This window comes from Paramisgurnus dabryanus, chromosome 14 (genome assembly GCF_030506205.2).
Source record: "Paramisgurnus dabryanus chromosome 14, PD_genome_1.1, whole genome shotgun sequence".
Lineage (NCBI taxonomy): Eukaryota > Metazoa > Chordata > Actinopteri > Cypriniformes > Cobitidae > Paramisgurnus > Paramisgurnus dabryanus.
The window spans coordinates 36,396,935-36,411,697 of NC_133350.1; positions in this window are offsets into that span (position 1 = coordinate 36,396,935).

Here is a 14,763-nt window from a genome sequence, read left to right on the forward strand (position 1 = left end):
CCGTTGAGTGCATGAACAGATATCTGGTGCGAAAGTGGCTTGAGAGGGATCTTGTGTTTGACAGCAAATGAATGGTCCATAAAATTACCTTCGGCACCCGAATCCACCAACGCCTGGCAATCGTGATGATATGCTGGCCACCTCAGTCTCACCGGGAGGAACGTAGATGTAGATGAGGACTTCTCGGCTGAGACCCTGCCCGATAGTAGCCTCAAACTTACTACCGGGCTGGGCCTTTTACTGGACAGTTGTAAGCAAAGTGACCAGTCCCGCCGCAATACAAGCAAAGGCCCTGGGACCTCCGCCGCTCCTTCTCCTCCCGGGAGAGTCGGGCTCGACCCACCTGCATGGGCTCGGGATCGTTGACAGGGCTGACCGCGTCTCCACCAGTGACTCGAAACCCCTCTGTTCTGCTGATGCCGGAGCTGGGTGTGACTCTGCGGTTCATTCGAGACAGCGGGGAATCGACTCTCAAGGCCAGTTCAATGAGTCCGTTGAGTGTAGTGGGTAACTCCATGGTGTAAATTTCCCGATGGACGCGGTCAGCCAACCCATGCAGGAACATATCCCACTGCGCCTCCTCATTCCATTGACACTCGGCAGCAAGCGTTCTGAACTCAATCGAATAATCTGAAACGGACCTTTCTCCTTGCTTCAACTCCGCCAGTAGACGAGCCGCTTCCCTACCGGCGAGAGCTCGATCAAAGACCCGCTTCATCTCCGCTGAAAGTGTCTGGAATGAGGCGCAGCATGGATCTTGATTCTCCCACACCGCCGTTCCCCAGAGCGCCGCCCTACCCGTCAAGAGGGTTAAAACAAACGCCACCTTGGTTTGTTCATTGTTGAAGGTTCTAGGTTGCAAAGAGAAATGCATAGAGCAACGTGTTAGAAACGCTCTACAAAAATTCGGCTCACCAGCGTATGATTCAGGAACAGGTAGGCGGGGCTCCGAGGACGTGTTGTTATCCGGTGGTATGGGTTGAACGGGCGGTGTGGGCGGCGCAGTGGGCATCTGCAGTTGTTGAAATTGTTGGGTGAGCTCCGATACCTGTGCCACCAACGCTTGAACAGCACGACCCGTCTCACAGAGATTGCGTTCCTGGGATTCCAGACGTCGGTTGCTGCGATCAAAGAATTCCTCCATGGATGTAATATTGGAACTCGCTGCTTCCATCAGGTGGTCAGATCGTTCTGTTATGAAACACGAGAGGAGGCAAATGCGAGTTAAGAGGTTTATTGCAAACAGAGTAAATTGGTAGATGCAGACTGCTGAGCGGGTGACACAGGCAGTAGAGGTGGCCAGCGTGGAAACAGAAACCTCCGGTCTGTGATAATCCAAATCCAAAAATCCAAAACACGAACACGAGAGCAGGAACACAGCGGACAGGAACACACAGCACGAGACCTCACTGACATCCACAACGATCTGACAGAGAACATGAGAAACGGGTGAGTATATATAAGAGAGTCAATGAGCTGCAGCTGGAGCGAGTGATGATCATCAGGTGCGCTGGAGGTAAGTGCCAAACACGCCCACACACACACACACACACACACACATCTACACAACACAGCCATGTGAATCAGGAAGGAAACAATGTATTCATAAACCGTGACAGTTCTAGTGTTAAAGATAATTACCATAAGTTTAAATGTAGCTGGTTGCCGTTCTAGTGTTAAAAGTGCATGATAAGGGAACTCAATTTTCTCCCCATGTTAGGTCAAGAAAACGCTGGAAAAAAGAACAATACACAGTTTTAGTTAAACGTTCAAAACCGCAAAAAATGACTTTCTTACTTAGTATTTTTGTCTTGTTTTCAGTAGAAATATCTAAAAATAAGTGTAGTTTTAAGACAAATTATTAAACAATATAAGTAAAATTGTCCTTAAAACAAGCTAAATTATCTGCCAATGGGGTGAGAACAAAAATTGTGAAATAAGATTTATTTTTCTTAAACACTTAATTCAAGTAAATTTTTCCACCCCATTGGTAGTCAAAATACCATAAAAGCGCATGATGTTATGTAAAATAATATGAAAAAATTCTCAGCTGTGTTGGGGGCCCTGTCAAGATTCTTTTCATGGAGCCCAAAATCCTTAGCAGCGCCCCTGCTTCCAGACACATTTACTGTGTTAAAATCACTAACACAGTAAATGTGTAAAAAATAACACAACCCGCGTTGTCCCAGAACTCACCCATAGATGTGTCAGAATTTAACACGGTTTGTGTCTGTTTTAACACATCCTTTCTAAGAGTGCACATACAATATTCTTAGTAGATACATTTAACTTAAAAAAAATTAACAACTGTCTACCTTTTACATTATTTTATACACACACACACACACACACTTGGTTAGTAGTGCCATATCCTGCTTTTTACAGCGCAAGACTTTTTTTAGGCGCCAATGGGTGTACAGTTCAAAGCTGTAAATTTACAGAAAAAAATTATTTTATGGGCCTTTGGCTGTTAATCTACAGTATCAAACTGTTTATTGAAATAACAGTATTTTACTGTTGGAAATTGCCCGTTTTTTAACAGCAATTTTTTACAGTGTACACGTGACGTAAGATCAAAGTTATATGAGTTGGGCAATCATTGGTGAAACCAAAATCTTTGTATATTGTATAAAAACCTTACAAGACAATAGACATTTGTAAGATGTCACATATATGTAGGGATGGGAATTGATAAGAATTTAACGATTCCGATTCCATTATCGATGTTGCTTATCGATCCGATTCCTTATCGATTCTCATTGGGTGAGGGAATAAGCACAAATTTGTATGTTTGTATTAACTCGCTTTAATATATGTTCAGAAGACACAGAACAGAGTATACACAAATTATGTGTAGCAACCTCAGAACAAACTTTAAAGTAGGTGAGTTAATTCTTAAAGTAAAGTGCAGGGACCTATAGCCTAGGGCAGTGTTTCTCAACCAGTAAATATGTGATAGGACTAGGACTTTAAAAAAACAGAACTAGACTGACATAAAATATGCAACTTTTGGTCATGCATGCATTTGTTATTTTCTTTTAAACAAAATAAAGCAAATACAGCAAATTAACCTACCGAAATGCAGAGGCATCTACTGTGGCAAACGGTTGCAAACCCTTTAACACAAACTTAGTAACTGCTCGGCAGAGGTGGACACTACTTCAGTATTTTAGATTCATTTTCCAAGCATCTGTGCTTTATCAGAGTGTTGTCTTTACTAAAAAAATGTTCACTACATTATAAAGCATAGAATCATACTGTGTATCCCTTTTATATTGCATGTTAAAATTGATTTAATACATAATTACATAAAAAATGTGTACAAATGTACTTTTTACTTAAAGGACAAGTTCGGTATTTTACACTTAAAGCCCTGTTTTCAGATTGTTTATGATGAAATAGAACGGTTTTGACTGAAATTTCGACATATGCGGCTGCCCCGAGAATTTTGGGGGGTTTGTGTTTCACCTCCCACCTTTACAATGGGTTTAATGATGCACTGGAACAATCCTTCCTAAAATGCATTAAACTTTCGTTTACAAAGACGTGAAACTCACCGAGTGGTCAGGGGTGTTCACTGGTATGCTCACACAAAAATCGCTGCAAAATACGCATTCCAACAGGTTTTATCGTAGTTTTTGCCAACTCCATTGACTTGTATTAGTTGTGCTGTGAGGTACGGTATTACTCCGCACCGGGAACTTTGTTTCTATTCTTGCAATTGGCAATGGTGGATTAGCGCCCCCACCTGGGCTGGAGTGTCTATTATTCAAGCTCTAAGCGGAAGAATGTACGGGTGTGAGGCGTTTGGAAAAATAGGTCCACAAGTTAACAACGAATGCTAAAACAGCTGTTGGAAAGCATCTTTTGCAGCGATTTTTGGGTGTGCATATAAGTGAACACCCTTGACCACTCGGTGAGTTTCACGTCTTTGTAAACGAAAGTTTAATGCATTTTAGAAAGGATTGTTCCAGTGCACCATTAAACCCATTGTAGAGGTGTGAGGTGAAACACAAACATACCAAAATTCTCAGGGCAGCCGCATATGTCGAAATTTCAGTCAAAACCGTTCTATTTCATCATAAACAACCTGAAAACAGGGCTTTAAGTGTAAAATACCAAACTTGTCCTTTAAGTAAAAACGTTACTAGATTTTTAATGCACTTAAATATTAAATATAAACCAAAAACTTGAATTTATGAAATGTAGTGGAGTTAAAATGATGATAATATGCTTTGAAATGTATGCTTTCAAAAAAATTAAAAACACTGATAAAATAGAAATACTTGAAAATGTACTTTTAAGTAGAAATACTTAAGTAGTGTCCGCCTCTACTGCTCGGTGAAATTTGTTTATCCTCGCCTCGTCATTTTATTCCTCCCTGCCTCTGTAAACGGAGTAGATAGAGGTGCACGAGGGATACTTTTTGCAGCCTTTGAGCCAGTGTGAGAGCCAGCCAGACTCTGGCCGTCATCAATTTGATGTGCAATGACAACGGAGATTATCCGTATAGTAAAAGTTTACATAATGAAATGGCGCTCACATTAACACATTACCTTCGGCATTAACAACAGATGGCGTCCCGTTAGCTCCGCTGGTGCTTGACTCTCTGGTGTTGTTGTGTAATAGTGTATCAAACACGCGACAGTTCTGTAACCTCCTGCAACGCGACCGTATTGTCGTATTTTTGCGTGAAATATGAGTTATTGATTCAACTGTTTCAGTGTTTCACGAAGCCTCGCTCTGCCCACCACTAAATATAACCAAACTTTGGATCGTTCTACCTCAATGGAATGTTTTCTGCGTTTTAAACCAAAACAACACAGTGTGTGTGTGACGTCATGACACATTTGCAACGAGCGGAATCGATAAGCGGAATCGTTAAGCAGGCATGCTAACGGTTCAAAGGAATCAATTCACTGGGCACCGGTTCTTAAGAAGAATCGGTTCTCGATTCACATCCCTACTAATAAGTACTATCTACTACTAGCACTAGCTGTCGTTCTGACCAGTGTGTTTGTGTCACACTTGAACAATAATGACCCAGCTCTCTGGCCAAATCATCTTACTGACAGTGGCTAAGTTTCCATCCACTTGTCAATCGAATTATCTGAAGTTCGCTAAAAAAACGTATGCGAATAAAGCGGGTGAAAGTGTGTTTCCATCCAACGGCTTTAAAGCGAATAAAAACCTGTACGTAATGACGTCACATGCTGTTTTGCGATCAAATTGGTATATCGAATTGATTTGAGACATTTGAAGGTGTTTCCATTCATTTTCACACTGAATCGCACAATATTCAAGCAAACATTTGCGAACAAAGTTTTGCTAGACAAAATGGATTGTGCCATACAAGTTATACGTGCTTATGTGCCAGCTGAGCTGATAGCGACATATCAAGCTATAATAATAAGAAAATGACGTTAACATCAAATTGCTATGATGATGCAGATGACGACAACGGAGGCATTAACGTAAAATGATAGTCCGGATCAATGCTTAACGTAATGAGAACGAAAAATATCTTTCCTGAGCTGTTAATATAGGAAGCCAATGAAACTACGAGGGTTCTTTGGCCGAGGATCCATCTCATCAAGGACAAATTTGCTTTTATTTTCCCTCCGGCACCGTTGCGAGATAACTCTCTTTTTTGAAACACGTATCGCTGTTTGAGCACCTTACATTTACTCCGGAGGACGTCCCACGTCTTGTCATAACCATTGTTGGACATTTCCTTCGCGAGTTCCTAATAAATTATGGCATTTCTTAGATTTTTGCAATCTAAAATAGAGCTGTAATCGTGCCTTAAAAGTTAGGCCTGAAATGACCGGAGCCCGACAGAATGCAGCCCGAACCCGAAAGCACATTTAGATTGACAGTTTTTTAAAAGCCCGAACCCGTTTACAGCCAGATATTATTTAAATGTGCGCACGCAAACAGCTTTTATCAAGAATGAGTAATTTACACATGTTTTAACATTATATATTAATGACTAACTGGGCTACACGTCACTTGGAAGTTGAAACAAAGAAAAAAAAATAAGTAATCTGTATTCTGTAACATCGTAACATCTCGTTCTAAATAGGCATATGCAATAAATTATAAATAGGCCAACATGCCAATAAAAACAATAATTTCTTAACGAATTAAGATAATACATTCTGAATAAGATGGTTATTTGAGAATAACGAAATTAAGATAAAGGTTACGTGGGATTTGCTTCGGCACTTTCTTTAATGCCAACATTAGTCTATATCCTCTGTCTAAATGATGTATTTAGTTACACATTAAAAAACCTTTACTCACCAAGATTAGGCTACATTTTTGTTGAGGAAATTATTAAATCCACTGTAAATGGCTTCAGCGTGGTCCTGCGCTTACTGATAGGGCATCCAGCAGCATTGAACTTGACCGCTCATTTACCGTGCAAAGGCGGAGCACGAGCCCGTTGAAAATGTTAGAAATTAAATTAAATTCAATTCAATTCAATTTTATTTATATAGCGCTTTTCACAAAAGTCAATTGTTTCAAAGCAGCTTTACATAAATAAAAGCAGTGAAAAGCACAGAAATACGACAGATAGCACAACAAAATACATGATAGCATAAGCAGTTAAATTTGCTGCGGCTATGACTCAATATTATAAGCGAACGTATTACTAAAGTAACGTCTAGAAGAGGAAGCTTAGTAAAGCCCAAAAAGGCTGCCTCCCCGGGGTGAAAAACCCCCTAGGAGAAAAAAAACCCTGGGCTTTTATCCGAGGAAAAATAAGTCCTAGGAGGGAAAAACCCTTGGGAGAACGGATAAGGAGATTTAGCGGAGATTAAGCGGTTCTGCCGGTGATCGTTGGTCAGGCATCAGCTGGGCATCACGTTGAAGGACGGCCAGTAGATCAGAGGTGTGCCGACTTTCACATCTACCGGGACTGGGTCTGTTTGTCTCGTTGTCCTCTGAGTCGAGGACGAGACAGGGAGAGAAAAACAAAATCGTATTAGCGTAGCGGCCGTTCATATGTATTGAAGTGTCACACAGTGATGTGGTTTAACTCAGCTTAGTTTCAGACAGACTAACTATTGCAGCATAATTATATTATCCACAGTTGAGGATTTATCAAATTGGGGGCCCAATGTGAAGGTATATATGGTAATTAAGGGTCACCTTCCAATCTTTAAGAGAAAATGAAACCTGACGACCCGTTTGACTAAGGCCTAAATCCCCACTGTCGTCGTTAATGCAGGTTCAGTGTCAAATGGGTCTATATTGTATACCATTTACAAGAACACGAGAAAACGCCAAACATCGCAACCCGACCATACGTGCTAACCCGTTTGACTAAGGCCAGAAGCCCCACTGTCGTCGTTAATGCAGGTTCAGTGGCAAACGGGTATGTATGGCATACTGTTCACAAGACACACGAAAGCGCGAAAAACGCAACCCGACCATACATACCAACCCGTTTGACTAAGGCTGGAGGCCCCACTGTCGTCGTTAATGCAGGTTCAGTGGCAAACGGGTCTGTATGGCATACTATTCACAAGACTTACGATAGCGCCAAAATCGCAACCCGACCATACGTGCCAACCCGTTTGACTAAGGCCGGGGGCCCCACTGTCGTCGTTAAAGGCGCTCTAAGCGAATAATGTGCGACGTCACTTCCTGTTGATGTTTGAACTGTTTTCAAACAGACAGAGCGTAGCTAACTCCTCCCCCTCCCCCTCCCTTCCGTGCTTTCATGAACGCGCCCAACCCCCACCCCCAAATCCTTCTTGTCGTTTATTGGCTGGAATACTTTGTTTAGTTTTGTGATGCTAGGTTTGGCCATTTGTTGATATTGCCGTTTGTGAAGCCTGGGCTGTCTACAGAGATCGCGTTTTTTTACAGTTTGATCAGCGGACAGGCAGCAAGCAGATAGTGAGGAGATGTTTCCGGTATGTAACAAAAGATGTTTTATGGTCTAAAACGCTTCAATTCGCTTAGAGCACCTTTAATGCAGGTTCAGTGGCAAACGTTGGCAAACTATTTAATGCAATTCATTTTTAAGTGTTCATGCAGAAAATGTTTTTATTTATTTATTTGGTTGGTCTGTGTTATGACCTTGAGTGCTTTGTTCCGTAAAAATAACTATTGCGAGTTTAGCACCTTTACTAGACAAATTATGCAAATGCTTTGTTGAAGAGAAAAGTTTTAAGTCTAGATTTAAAATGATCGACTGTGTCTGATTCTCGGACATCGGTTGGTAAATCATTCCAGAGCTTAGGGGCTAAGTAGGAAAAGGATCTTCCACTTTTAGACACTTTTGATAGTCTAGGGATAATCAATAGACCAGAATTTTGCGACCGTAGTGTGCGTGATGGATTGTATTCTGATAGTAATTCTCTAAGATATGAGGGTGCTAAGCCATTTAAAGCTTTGTAGGTGATAGTGATATTTTAAATTGGATGCGATATTTAACTGGTAGCCAGTGTAAAGATGCCAGAATTGGGCTTATGTGGTCATACTTCTTAGATCGAGTAAGTACCCTTGCAGAAGTGTTTTGAACTAGCTGAAGCTTGTTGACCTGATTTGAATGGCATCCCCCGAGTAGCGAGTTACAATAGTCTATTCTAGAGGTCATAAAAGCATGAATAAGCTTCTCTGCGTCAGATGTAGATAGTATATGGCGTATTTTTGAGATATTTCTAAGATGGAAAAATGCTGTGCGGCAGACGTTGGCGATATGACTATCAAAGGATAAGTTGCTGTCGAACATCACACCTAAGTTCCTAACCGTGGAAGATGGCACCACAGTACAGCCATCTATGTGCAATTTGTAATCTGACATATTATGTTTGTAGCGATTTGGTTCAATAATAAGTATCTCTGTCTTATTGGAGTTGAGCTTAAGAAAGTTATGTGCCATCCAGTCACTAACATCGCTAATGCAGTCTTTTAGCTTAGAAAACGTGTGTGTTTCGCTGGGATGCGAGGAGATGTAAAGCTGGGTATCTTCCGCATAGCAGTGAAAACTTATGTTATGTTTTCTGATAATGTCTCCTAGGGGTAACATGTATAACGAGAACAGGATAGGACCTAAAACTGATCGCTGAGGTACACCGTATTTAACCAGGGAGTGATATGACTCTTCCTCATTTACATAAACAAAGTGATAGCGATTGCTTAGATATGACCTAAACCAGGCTAGCGCCTGACCACTGATACCAACATAGTTTTCTAGTCTATTGAGTAGGATTCTGTGGTCTATTGTGTCAAATGCTGCACTAAGGTCTAGTAATATAAGAATTGAGATTTCACCACGATCGGATGTTAATAGGAGGTCATTTGTAACTCTAAGCAACGCTGTCTCTGTGCTATGGTGGGGCCTGAATCCTGATTGGAACTTTTCATATGTACTATTATTTGTCAAGAATGTGCGTAACTGGCTTGCCACTAACTTTTCTAATATTTTCGAAAGAAAAGGGAGATTTGAGATTGGTCTAAAGTTATTAAGCTCTCCTTGATCAAGCTGTGTTTTTTTAATCAGCGGTTTAATAACTGCTAGTTTGAAAGCTGTTGGAACGTATCCTATTTCTAGCGATGAGTTAAAGATATTTAGAACCGGGGTTGACACTACAGGGAATACTTCTTTAAGTAGTTTTGTGGGAACGGGGTCTAATATACAGGACGATGATTTGGATGATGTGACTAGTTTAGAGAGCTCATCTATTGTAGTAGGTTTAAATGAATCAAGATGTTCGTATGATAGTCTAGTGTTAAGTGAACTAATGGGTAGAGTGGTGGCTGCCTGGGTAGCTACGATGTTTTCCCTAATAGCCGAAATTTTGTTAGAAAAGAAGTTCATGAAATCGTTACTATTGTGTTGAAGTTTACTATTGGTTTCTGTTTGTTCTTTGTTTCTAGTCAGTTTCGCAACTGTGCTAAAGAGGAAACGAGGGTTATTGTGATTCTCATTTATAAGCTTGCTAAGATATGTAGATCTGGCGGTTTTAATAGCCTGTCTGTAGTGTTTAACACTCTCTTTCCATGCTGCACGCCATACTTCTAACTTTGTGCTTCTATAATTTCTTTCCATTTTTCTAGCTGCCTTTTTAAGGGCTGCGGTGTGATGGTTGATGGTCATACCATGGAGCTGGCGGTTTTTCTTTGAATCTCTTTTTTGGAATGGGAGCAACGGCATCCAATGTGATAGAACAGACATTGTTTAGGTTTTCTATTACAATATCTAGATCGTCACAGTTATCTGCTACATGTTTCATTTGGGACAGGTCTGGAAGAGTGCTAATAAAGCTATCTTTAGTGGTGGAAATTATTGTTCTGGCTAGTCGGTAGCATGTTGTGGATTGAGTGATCCTATCTAGAAGTACAGTGTATGACACAAGGTAATGGTCAGAAACTGCATCACTCTGAGGTGATATTTCGACGTCATTAATATTGAGTCCGAGTGACAGTATTAAGTCTAATGTGTGCTTACGAGTATGCGTTGGCCCTGTCACGTTTTGTCTAATATTGAGAGAATTTAGAACATCCAAATACGCACGTCCTAATGCGTCTTAGGGTCATCCACATGGATATTAAAATCACCAACAATAAGAGCTTTATCTACAGTGACTACAAGCTCAGACAAGAAATCTGCTGTTTCTTTAAGGAAATCTGCATGGTGGCCCGGAGGTCTATAGATTGTCGCTAAGGCAAAAGAAAGCTGTTTGTGGTTACGATCAGTTATTTCCATATTTAACAACATTAGTTCAAATGATTTAAATTTTAGTTCAGATTTTTGGTTTACTTTAAAAATTGGGTTGTATATTGTAGCTACACCACCCCCTCTCCCCTTTAATCGAGGTTCGTGTTTATAATAATAGTCTTGTGGGGTGGATTCATTTAAACTAATGTAGTCGTCTGCTTTAAGCCAGGTTTCTGTTAAACAGAGTGCATCTAAGTTTTTGGTCTGTAATTATTTCATTGACAATAGGTTCTTTATTGGTAAGCGATCTAATGTTAAGAAGGCCGAATTTTAACATTCGAGGTTCATCTGTTAATGTATTGTTTTCTAGTTTTATATTAATAAGATTTGTACCAGATGTAACAAGCGGTGCTCTGTATTTATTTGTTCGGGGAACAGATACAGTTGAAATGTGCTGATATTTCGGTAAGATTGACTCGAAGTGCTGGGATATAAGTGGTCTTGACATATCACGGCAGCTAACAGACGGACGGTTAAGCCGATCCGTCTGTTTCCTGACCTGGGCCCTGGATAATCAGACTATATCAGAATTAAGACTATTGATCAGATTTCTAGTGAGTATTGCACTTCCTTCCGATGACGGATGAAGGCCATCTCGGGTTAGGAGGAATGGTCTTCCCCAGAAATGCTTCCAATTGTCTATAAACCCTACATTATGCTGAGGGCACCACTTTGACATCCAGCCATTGAAAGATACTAATCTACTATGTGTTTCATCTCCCCGGTAGGCGGGGAGGGGACCAGAGCATATTACATTGTCTGACATTGTTTTTGCAATTTCACACATCTCCTTAATAGTATCTTTGGTGATTTCTGACTGTCGGAGTCTGGTGTCATTCATTCCGGCGTGAATAACAATCTTAGAAAACTTCCGCTTAGCATTAGCCAGCACTTTAAGTTTGAAGCCCGAATCCGACCGAACCCGTTGGGTTCGGGCAAAGATCTTCAGCTCTAAAATAGCCGTTATTTTCGCAGTGTTTTATAGAGATGAACAGTTGCAAGAAATGTGCATATATCATGTGTGAGGAGTGCTGATGAAAAGGTCAGAAACAGGGAACGTTAAGCATTTTAAAAAGTATTTTATCTTATTGTGTGTTCATAATTGATAACGTCTGGTCCTATTTGTTTCTTCTCAGTTTAGTAACACATTACAGAAGACATCATAAGTCATCGTAACGCATCATAACTATATGAAGACTGCTGAGATAAAAAAATTACAATTAGGTCTTAGATAAGGGGTGATAAAAGGGTAGAAAAAGAGATGTGGGGGCCCCATGTTTGTTTTCGCCTTGGGCCCCAAAATGGCTAAATCCGCCCCTGGTATTTAGCAATATTCAAGAAATCTGCGTTATTTACCGCATTTATCGGATCTTGATCTTCTAACTTTCACATCCAAGTGAATGACATCAGAGGAGCGCTAGAAACACTTGAGACAGCTAAACTCGACAGAGAACTTCTCTGCGCCTCGTTCATTAATTGTATATAGCAGGAAAAGTTATGAGTCTCTTAGAAACAGAGATGGGACCAAGTCACACATGTGCAAGTCTCAAGTAAGTCTCAAGTCTGAACCTTCAAGTCTCAAGTAAGTCCCAAGTATTTTTTTTCTTGGGCAAGTCAAGTCAAGTCGAGTCACAGGCTATGTCAAGTCAAGTCAAGTCCTGTAGTAGGTCAAGTCAAGTCCAAGTCAAGTCACCTTATTATTGTAATTTTACCTGCAGAATCTGATCTTAATAATCTGATCTTAATAAAGTGACAATATATACAGTAAGTAACTATCAGTAAATTACAATAATTTGGATTTGCATTGTAAATACTCATGTTCAATAAAATACATCATGGAATCAAACAAAATTGTAACTTCATAAATTATTTATTTTTTCACTTCTGCCAACCGTGTTTGAAATTTTCCACATTGAGTCCATAAAACAAATAACAGCTTAACATCCAACAGACTCCTCTCTGAACACCTCCCTCTCTCTCAAACACAGTTTACGTACAACATTAAACTTTGTTAAATTTCTCCTCTCTCTCTCTCTCTCTCTCGCACACTCTCTCTCTCTCTCTCATGCGCCCAGAAAAAACCGAGCGCGTCGCACCTCTTCTGTTCGCGCGACTAAATTTGAAAAAACGAACTTGAGCGTGCAAAAGACGCGACATGTGAACCGCCCCTAACATTGTAGAATCAAGTAATTTTTCTCTGTGTGTGTGTTCAGGTGGCAAACTTGAAAAATAAGTATTAAAAAAAATAAGTATTTTAAAAAATAAATCAAAATTATTTTGCCCACATTTGTCCCCAACACGGTATGATGAGGGCTACATTAGCTATTATTACATTAGCTAACTACCAACTAACCAGATATTAACAAAATGACAAGCACTTACTGGGCATAATGGCTCTTTAAATGACGAACGAAATTGGAGGTTGTCGTCTGGCTGCCCGTAATTTTAATGTTGCATTTCTTGCAACGCACTGTTCGTCTTTTGCCATCTTGTTGAAGCCGAAAGCAATGACCCTCGGTACCCCTCATAGACAGTAAAAGAAATGGACACAGCGACCCCGTTGGATTCAACGGAGACAAGTGAAGCCAATTAGAAGCTCACACTTCCGGGGGGTCGAGCGTACTGCGCAGTGAGCAACCTGTCTGACAATTGTAAGTCAATTGTAAGAGAAATCTGAATCACCCACCGAATCTTGCAGAAACGGCGAGCGTGAACAGGAGTACATTTTGTATTAAGTATATTTAGTATTCTGATTAATTACTTTGTCGTTTTGCATAGTATTTATTTATTTTAAAGTTTAACGCCAGTACGCCATGTTCTACATGCGCTTCTCCTCCTGTCCATACGGTAAATTCTCTACTGTGCGACAGAGAGTCGTGTGGTTATGACGCAATCGTTAGCATAGTTTTACTAAAACTGCTTCTACTGGGCCATAACGTAAGATACAAGGTAATGGAGCCTTTTATACATTTTCGTGTTTCTTTAGAAATAATTGATGCACAAATTGAATCTTTAAACGCCTCAGATGTAAAGTTATTCAGGGTCAAAGTGACGCCAAAATGAATGGGAGTCAATGGAATGCTAAGAGCAGGTGGGGGTCCGCTAGCTAATGGCGGTGCCCAGGGCTGCTTCAATAAAATATGAAACCCTGCCCCCCTGGTACCCCTCCGGCTGACATGTTGATATCTGATCTAAGTGGGCGTGGTGTGCGTAAGGTACGAGAGGGCATGACGAATGATAGTGTCGTGATTCAGTCATGACAACACCATTCTCAGCCTGTGCTCCAGCTGGATCGACTTTATTTTTTTAAATAATTTATATATTTATATTTAAACTGAAAACATGATGTGATTAACACTCAAGTCATTCAAGTCATCATGTCTCAAGTCAAGTCCCGAGTCTTTAACTTCCAAGTCCGAGTCAAGTCTCAAGTATTTTAATTTTTGTCAAGTCAACTCACAAGTCACAAAAATAGCGACTCGAGTCGACTCGAGTCCAAGTCACCAAGTCACAAGTCCCCATGTCTGCTTAGAAATACAAGGTGTGAGTGTGTGAACTGACTGAAATGCGTGTATCTCACAGTGAGTGTGTGAGACTTTAGAGCCCTCTGAATGTACTGTTGTTTCTCTGGGATTAACTTGTCCTTTGCAGACATAGCAGCTTGCAATCTTAATGTGCTGTGCACAGATTTTGAAATACTTACACGCAAAAGACGATTTATGGCCGGTCAACCAGTGCATCCCTACTTGGAACTATATAGAAGAGTAATGTATGTAGGCTACATGAACTTATTAATATAATAATAATGGTCCCAATTTGCAAAAAGGCATCACAATGCTCTCTTTACATCATCACTGAGGGCTAAGCCCCGCTAAGAATGAAATCCTAGAACCGCCCCGGCCTGTATCCTTAAAAAACATTCAGGATACAGGGTGAAAGTCCTGAGGGGTGAATATGTGGTGGTATGTTTTGTTCACTGACTGTATTATTGTGTACATGTAATGTTACTGTATACATGGGTTTCA